The sequence below is a fragment of the Amblyomma americanum genome, chromosome 5 (assembly GCF_052857255.1).
Source record: "Amblyomma americanum isolate KBUSLIRL-KWMA chromosome 5, ASM5285725v1, whole genome shotgun sequence".
NCBI lineage: Eukaryota > Metazoa > Arthropoda > Arachnida > Ixodida > Ixodidae > Amblyomma > Amblyomma americanum.
In genome coordinates this window covers 95474715-95482493 of record NC_135501.1, presented here as the reverse complement: position 1 = coordinate 95482493, position 7779 = coordinate 95474715, and the positions used below count along the sequence as shown (strand labels likewise).

The 7779-nt window shown below is 44.8% G+C and overlaps 1 pseudogene; it reads right to left on the bottom strand.

Annotated features, from left to right (window-relative positions):
• Positions 1 to 5049: 5049 nt before the first annotated feature.
• Positions 5050 to 5934, bottom strand: LOC144134054 (uncharacterized; annotated as a pseudogene).
• Positions 5935 to 7779: the final 1845 nt, after the last annotated feature.

Below are 7779 nucleotides of genomic sequence, written 5' to 3'. Positions count from 1 at the left end.
ATGTCAAGGCCTCTCGTCACGTATCATCCGCTATGCTTTCCGAGTCTGAGAAGCTCAGGTTGCACGACGAACTTGACTGCCGTTCCGCATATTTCGGAGCGCATATTGGAATGGTTGTGCGACTAAAAAGGCCTCTCTGCCCGTCAACGGAAGAAGGCGTACAGCTTTGCCATCGAGGCCTACTGTTCGCCGTCATCGCTTCGCACGAACACATGTGACTCGGGGTAAGGAACATTTGGCTGTAGACATACTCTGCGAACGGCATCCGACGCCAGTGTTTCCCCGGCGCTCTGTACTCTTCCATTACGCGCATACCCAAAGTTGTAGCTCGCTCACTTGATATGAAAGTTTCGTCGCAACCGAATAGTGGGAGCTTCTCTTTCTTCGTTTCAAGGAGCGTTTGTGGGCGGAAGCAACAAGCGCGGGTAACGTTATGTTAAGATGCGACCGGTTTCTATATGTTGAAGGGGCGGACGCCGAATCGGCGCAGAAACATTTTGCGAAACAGACGTACCGATGCAATCGAACGGCCGCGTGCCCAGAGTGGTTCATATTGCTTTGCAAATTGGCTCTTGCAGTTTTCTCTCAGCTACCGCAGTGGCTTAGTCGGCTAAGGGGCTCTGCTGCTAAGTGCGAGAATGGGGGATCGAGTCTCTTTCGCGGCGGCCTCGTTTCGACAGAGGCGAAATGCAAAAACGCCCTTTTACTGTACATGTACTTGCGTTCTAGGGCACGTTAAACTACCCCAGGTAATCTAAATTAATCCGGAGCACTTCACTAGAGCGTGCCTTGTAACGATATGATGGTTTCGGTAAGCAAAACCCCAGGATTTGATTTTTAGTTTAATCTCGTGGTTTTTCGAGTGGTAACATTACTTATACAGAAACAAGTATTTGTCACCAGACCAGCTTTTATATATTGCTAGAGCCAATTTTTAATTGCAGTTTTAATCATGAAACAAACACTGGTCGGAAGGTCTTTATGCAAGACTTTTATCTTATGTCCATTGAGATGTCTGGGTTCTTGGGCACTCTCCCCTCAACGCACATACCAGTGTTGCAGGATAAGTTTGGAACTTCATGAGTATCACAGCACTGTTTTGGATTTTCTTTTCAGACATGGTATCGTCCACATGCATTGCACAAGTTTCCGCAGTCAGAAAAAAGGTTGCCACCCCTACAATGTGCAGATGTCTTTTCACATTACCACCGGCGTGCCTCATACCACTGCCTGCGAATGCCCGGCAGGAAAGAGTGGAGCCTGCAGTCACGCCCTTGCAGCAGTACGCCTGCTAGCCCTATTGAAGGAGCAGGGATTTGCAGAGCCACCACCAGAGCTTACCTGCACGGTGTTGCTTAAGCAGTGGAGACGCCCAAGACAGAAACGCATCAAGACTGCAAATGTTCTCGACGTGGACTGGCGAGCCCCACGAGAAGGCGGTGCGCAGTTGCCAGTGACTGCGCAACTTTCAGGTGCAAGCCTGGAATAGCAGGATGAAGCTAGCCAAGTAGTCGCAATCTAGTCACTTGGTGCTGAGCTGGAGGCACTGGGTGACTTTCCTTTTGCCGCTGTTTTGCGGGACGTGCCGGTTCCTCTTGTAAAGACAAAGGAAGGCCTTGCTCCAGTAGGCTCTCCACTGACATACCAGCAGTCGGACAGTCCGCACGATTTTAAGACCTGGATATCCACCATAGGCCCTGTGGCTGGCACCAATTGCACTGTCCCACGACTGGAGCTGTTTTTTGGTGCTGTGCCTTACACATTTCCTGCTGTCTTCACAGCTGATGAACAACAAATTCTGATGGTTAGCACATTAGTTGTTGCTTTCGTTCACTGCATTTATCGGGTGCTTTTGCAGGTTTGTCATGTGTTTGTGGTATGAAAAGTGTTTTGTGCAGCATATAGCGACTTCTTTTTACATATGACAGTAAGCATGCTTGTGGAAATGCTTCTGCTGTCCTAACTGTGCCATTAGTGCATACTGTCTATTTACATTTAGGTCTGAGTGAATAAGAGCACATATTGAGCACCATGTTTAGTAAATATTTGACATTCATTGACGAGGCCATGCTGGCACTTACACACCATCTAAATGCCAGGTGATGGGAAGTGTTGCTGCTGATCTTGCTAAAAGGTTTGAAGTGCAATCTCTCAAAGTTCACTGGCTATGATAGCACCATCTAGGCTTCAAGGCCATTTAGTCTGGCGATGGCTGTCTGCTATGCAAGTGTTCAAAGCATGCATGTCTGATTATACTATATATTTAGACCTGCTGCTCTTAATCGCTGGGCATAATGTGCTCTTTACCTCTTGAACTGGCGTACGGAACGAATACTGTTCTTGCCTAATGTGTGCACAGCTAAACCTGCTCGCTTTATTGACTGATTCACAGCCAGCTGCGTGTTCTTGCTCTTTTTCTGTGGCGTTTCCGGTTTTTATTGGTGCAATTTGTCATTCACATAATGTGCATTGAAAGTAATAAGCATCAGTCAGAGCTCACCTAGCTGCCATATTACTTTTGTCGAGTGTCAGTGGCAGTCGTACAGGGTAAAGAACCAGCGTAATGACCGGAATTTTAATATCCCTATTTACCAACCACAGTGATAGCCATGGTAATCCATGCAATGAGCCCTTTGCTAAAGGCACTTTAGGTTAATAATTCACAAAAAATACCAGTTAGTGATGAAAGTGAATTTAAATTTCATAATGAAGCAGCATTTTCTTTTCTCTGGTTGCGGTTTTGTACTTTCCATTTACAGCCAGGTGACCATCAGTTCATGGCTCATGTTCTCTCTCAGAATGAAGTGTTTGAGAATACTAAGCCGTTAAGCATGCCGCATGTCTGCACAGCCAACAGTTCGAACTTTCTAATGCATGCCTCATGTTTGCACAGCCAACAGTTCGAACTTTCTGTTGCCATTGTCGCAGCCAAATGCTGCACAGTGATTATGATGCCTGCGACAAAGGGTGATTTATTTCTCCTGCTCCACCCCTTGTAGATTGCGTAGTGTAAGGCGGTGTCTTGTTAACACTTCATAGAATAGGCCAAAAATCTGAATAACTCTGAAGTATGATATAACAACACAAACAGCTGTGCGGCGGCTGACAAAAAGCATGAAAGATGACTGGCTTGCAGTGAATTGTGAAAATTTTAATTTGGCCATTGAATCGGTCAACATTCTGCATGTTCAAATTAGCGTCATCTGATGCACTTTTACTAGCAAATGTCGAAAAGGACTGGGTGTGCACCAAGCAGGATTATTGAGAACTGCTGAAATGCAAGGGAAGATTTGGGGAAATACATATTATCGTTTTTCTTTCCTAGCACTTTCAGCTTAGTCCTGAAGAAGCCCAGGAGTTAGAAGCAAATACGAGGCAGTAGGTCCTGAGCGACAAGTGGAACTCGGCACTACGACACCGCCTCAAAGCATCTACCTTTGGCAAGGCCATGAGGCGCAAAGAATGGACCGAGAAAGGTTTAAGGAATCTCTTGGACTCAAAGGATCTGTCCGAGGTACGGGCTGTACAGGATGGGAAAAAAAATGAGGCTCTTGCCGCAGAGCGGTATGCCGCTACAATGAGAGCTGCAGGACACAACGTGACCTTGCAATATTGTGGCCTTGCTGTGCACCCTGGCTTTCGATGGCTAGGTGCAAGCCCGGATAGGTTGGTTTTTGACCCGGAAGAAGGCACCTATGGTGATGTGGAGATAAAATGTCCCTACTCTTTGAAGTACAGTGAAGCTAACACTGTAACCGGCAAAACCTTGTCTTGCATTTGTTGATGGTACACATCAGCTCAAGAGAGATGATGAGTATTTTTACCAAGTTTTAGGACAGATGGCTGTCACAGAATGCAAATCGGCCGACTTTGTAGTATTTTCTGAAAAGTGGATGGCTGTGGAGCGCATTTATTTTGATCAAGGGAGGTGGGACGATAATAAGACACAGTTGGATGAGTTCTTTTTCAGTAGTGCCGTGCCTTACTTTGCTGCTCACAACACTGCTGTGGTATAATTCTGAGATTGTATTCATCTGTGGTTTTAACACTAGTTTTTCTTCATTGTAGTGATCTACACCTACTGCAGCTAGTGATTTTTATATATAAGGCTTCTGTGCTAGACAATGGCTTGCTTTCATTTCCTGGCCATTCCTTATCTTTTCTTTCCATCACCCATTCTATATTTTTGCATTTCCTGAATAAATAAAATAAAGACGCATGAAAGATTTTTTTTAGTTTACCTAGATCCCGCAGAAAATTACACCTTCAAAACCTAGCTCGAGTTGAAAGCAGGCTTTGTGATATAGAATAAAACGGTTCATTTTAGGGCTAGTTTGTGAAGCATATTGTGCTGAAGGGGGGCAGGAAAGAAATGGAAAGATGCTCGCTTATTGATTATTTGAAATTTCATCAAAATCAATCAACCCTATTATGGATACTGAGGAAAACGCAGATAAAAAGACAAACAAGGCTTGACGAGGTCTGCACTCCCTTACGACACACAGTGCAACAGGTACATTTGGTCATCACAATTAACAAACGGATGACATAGATCATTGCAACTGACAAAGACCCAGCAACGCTACATATATATATATATATATATATATATATATATATATATATATATATATATATATATATATATATATATATATAACACAGTTACATTTATGGTACAATGCAAACGTATTAAAACAGGCACGCCTCCACAGTCTGCAAGCCTGCATTTTGTGGCCACTTCCCAAATAAAATGAACCGAAATTCCTACCACCATGATGGCACCAGCCCTTTTTAAGGAGCAAAATTTTCGTCATTCATCTAGGTGCGAAGTGGTCGCTTTCATGAGTGTTACCCAACAGTACAGCACAGTTTAGTGCATTACACTAGTTTTCCTTTATTACACTGGTTTTTCGTACAGGTATGCACAGAATCTGAGTCGTATTACTCTAGTCCTTGTGCTCTCTGATTGTGGGTGTGAGGGAAGTTTCTGCTCCTGTGTTATCTTGCTGCATGGTTTTAGGCAGTGAATATAGGTCATCCTTTAAGTTATTCATTCATTAGCTCTGTTGGAGGTACCAGCTGTTGCCTGCTTAGTTGCGAAGGTTTGCTCAATGCGCTTTGAAAATTTGTGAGAATAGCAGCCACAGTCCAGATTTGATTGATTATGGGAGCCAGTGTGAGCGGGATCGGCCGATCAAATATATAAAATGACTTGACCCTTCTTATTCTCCTTTCTACATGGATCCTCAATGAAGCTGTAACGTGATGTGTGTCGAACTAAGGAACGGAAGCAACTACATGGTGGCAGGAACAAGAAGCACCCGTAGGGTTTATTGGTACGCCTTTATACAGATGATGAGGCGGGGCACCGGCACAACATGATAAGGCAGTCAGTGCGCTGTAACAATAAGGCAGATAGTGCACGCCCGATACAGAAGCAAGCTCTTTAGTTTCTCTGACTTGTTGTTCAGAGAGGGCATTGATTTAAGGCAGTCAGTGCGCTGTAACAATAAGGCAGATAGTGCACGCCCGATACAGAAGCAAGCTCTTTATTTTCTCTGACTTGTTGTTCAGAGAGGGCATTCCTGTGCAGAAATGGTGGAATGTTCAGCTTAACACTTTTGCTTGCCAAAAGGTCCTCAATCAAGAACCCCTTGTCTGCCATGACAGAGTCATTTTTGTCAAACTTGAGGTTCAGAAGACAACTTTTCACAACGGCTCCCTATCTGATATAGAACCTGTGCACAGCTCTGACACAAAGCTCACTAAGCCGTTTGGTGAAACACTAATGAGGCCTTTAAAGGTATTTGAAGTCTTGTAAGTAGAGCAAGAGCTCGACTGGAGAGACAGTGAGGAGGGCTCCTCACACTTTGTCTCTGTTGCATCTAAAATAACCCTTGTTGTTGGATGCGTGCTTAATGCTGCAGACATTTTTGCGCCTATTACAGCTCTTGATACCCAGAGTGGTAGTTTACAGTCTCATGTACATGAAGTTAATCCATGAAACACATATACGCGACACTGTTGACTGAATGATCCCAAATCTGTGTGCCAGGTCATGCTCGAAGAGGCCGAGACGAAGCCTTACAAGTACGAGGAACAATTCATTTTCTGCCGTCAGCTTCCGCCGTCGGCCTCCGCTGGCTTTGATGCCAGCATTCCTCAAAATATTACCCCCATTCTTTCCGGAGTTAATGTAAGTCATCAATGCCAGGAAGTGCTGGTATGATGGTATTCCTGTGTAAGCAAGGAAGTCCTCATTTGAATGTTTAAAACGGTCAATGCCGAAGCTTGTTCTAGTTTATTTTTCTTCAAGACGTGCAGTGAGGCGGCGTATTTCTTTGAGTAAAAAGTGAAACTCTTTCTTCGTATTGAGCAGCTGTACTTGGAGGACTTCACATTCATAATTATGTTTGTTTATTTCATTTGCCTATGCGGCAACCGCACCCTCGAGACGTTCCACTTCACTGATAGACTTGCCACTACCTAATAAACAGGTTGTAACAGAAGCAGGTGAACAGCTGGCGGTGTCTCTCTCTGCTTCAGGTGCTTCGTCTCTATAGCGGCTGCAGACAATCGATCAGTAGACTGATCACCAAAATTTCTGCTGCACTCTCTTCTACAGTCAGTGCTTGAGCAACAGCTTGATCTGAAATCTGATGTACTTATGGACAGGCGCTCAATGTTCGCTTCTTGGGTGATTTGCGAAGCTGTTGCTTTTTGCTAAAGCTGAACACACTGGGGCAGGCTGCTTTTCGCAGTAAGTTGTTGCCGCATGATACACCAGGAATAAAGAGTGATGGCAGGAAATGCCTTGGACACACTGTTGTGCATTTTGTCACCTTGAAGTATTTCTCTTCGTCGCGCTTGATGGCGATGATCCACTTTTTGTATAATGTGGCATCTCTTGGGAAGCGATAGGAAACCTGCAAATTTCAAGAGATGTACTTGTAGTTAATACCTGTATCAACATATAAATCATCAGTAACCTATATTTGCTATACATGAATATTTTGACCAGCTCGCGACACTTAAAAATACTCCGCCTGATAATAAACTTAGCTGAACCGCTACGGTGCAAGTGTTTGTTACCAGGCTGTTGTGGTCACTATGCATATTTCTGCAGCGGGCACTTTCGATCGCGATTTTTCGCGATACCGATTATTAAACAAATTACGATCGGCCGCAATCGTAGGCGATCGTGTTGTGCGCTAGAGCTCGGAAAACTCGTTGCGGTTCGCTTAGTTGGACCGCGTAAGAGCGATAATTGATCATGATCGCAAGTCCCCGTGGGCCACCTATGCGAGAATGTGCGTCCACCGCTTTATCCGCACTATCCGGCATCTCAATCGCGGCGCGAAGGTTAGCCTGTACCTGAGCAAAGCTCGGCATTAATGCACGCCCTCGTGACCACAGGCTTACAAGAGCCAGCGCCATGTCCTTAATATTTACAGCCTTTGCACATTCACAGCATCTGAACTTTTTTCTAAAGACACGGCTGCTGTCACAGCTGTTGGGTAACAAAAAGTGCTGCTATAGTACCTGCAGATAACACGGGCATACCGCGGGGTGGACGCGAGAAGGAAAGGAAGCCTTTCACAATCACTAACATCAGTTGAGGTAGAACACGGTACTTCTCTAACCGGTATTGTCAAATGTAGTCAACTCGAGGTTATTTATCTTTTTTTCACAGAGACGACTATTAATAAGGGGTACCGTGTACGACCGATGTTTCCCTACCTCTCGGGCACAGATTACAGGGGTGTGAAAGTAAAT